Source organism: Setaria italica, chromosome III (assembly GCF_000263155.2).
Source record: "Setaria italica strain Yugu1 chromosome III, Setaria_italica_v2.0, whole genome shotgun sequence".
Classification (NCBI taxonomy): Eukaryota; Viridiplantae; Streptophyta; class Magnoliopsida; order Poales; family Poaceae; genus Setaria; species Setaria italica.
Window position 1 is genome coordinate 7225981 of NC_028452.1, and position 1410 is coordinate 7227390.

Below are 1410 nucleotides of genomic sequence, written 5' to 3' on the forward strand. Positions count from 1 at the left end.
GCACGGGCGGGCGGGCCGCCAGGCGGTGCGACCGGCGCGGTCGAATCTATTTTTTTATTTTTTTTGAAACTTTTTAGTCCTGATTGTAACATCAATCGGAACTAAAGGGAGTCTTTAGCCTCGAAAATTTAGTTTCGAATGAATTTTCGGGATCTTTAATCCTTACCAACCAGGACTAAAGGTCCAATTTTACTGCCGTGCTCGTGGGAGACCGACCGGCCGCGCACAATAATCGGGTCAACGGCCATGCACGAGTCACCGCCGCGGCCAGGTCACTCGTGTGCAGTGGCCGCCAGCCTGTGTGTAACTGCACGCCGAAATCATTCTTGGTTAACCTGTCAAGATCGGTCAGTCTCTATCTCTTTCACCAAAAGAACAAACATCAGTCTCTGCTGTGAGGGTATGTGAAGTGAAGCAACAATAATGGTACCAGGAAAAAAGTTACTGCGTTAGTTTGCTCACTTAACTTGGGAGCATAATCTATGGACCATGGGGAGAGTGATATATATATAGGGGTGGTAATGAAGTATGACACTCGTACCTCCTTCACAGTCCAACAAAATGCTATCTATTTTTAACTTAAAATCATATATTATTATGATCCGATCCTTTATTGAATTCGATCTTTAAATTTACTAAGCTAAATTAGAGGTCCTTTACCACCCTAAAAATAAAAACTGAACAATATAACGACGTGGTGCTTGAGTGCGTCGGGTATCTCAAATGTCTAGTTCGAATCTGAACAGTCCACTGCTGCCTGCAGTTGACGGGCAGAAGATGTGAAAATTTGTAAATGACTCAGGTCACCTCCACGTATCGATCGAGGTAGATAACCAGCAGTCGTGATCGGGGATCGAGTTTGCGGACGCATTTGTTGTCGCCTGCTAGCTGGCCGGCCGGCCCAGACCTCAGACCTGGCCTTGCCGTCGTCCTCGTCCATCTAAGGCTACACGTGATCATGTCAGGTCAGCCTCTCACTCGGTCACTCCCCCTTAATTACTACAGGCAGGCCCGCAGCACTCCAATGCTGAAGAATTTCGTGCTTCGGTTATTTGATTCGGTTCAGTGCACTACCAGATAGAACGGCTCCAGTACCAATCCGCAACGCCCAACCGTACTAGCAATCCGGTATCAGATAAGTTAAATTTTTTTAAAAAAATAAAAATCCCCCGGCCTGCCGGCCCACACCCGCCCCGCCGCCCCCTCCCATCACCAACCCCGCCCCCCTCTCCTCCGCCTCCCTCTGCCCCTCCGCCACGTTCGCTCGGCTCGCTCCGCCACTTCAAAGGGTTTACAATTTTATACCTTCACAAAAACGGCCGGGGTCACTCCTGGGGTCTGCTCAAGGTTCATTTGGAAAAGGTCTCCCTGTTTCTAGAATTTTTTTCCTACGTCTTCCAAAAATTTCCA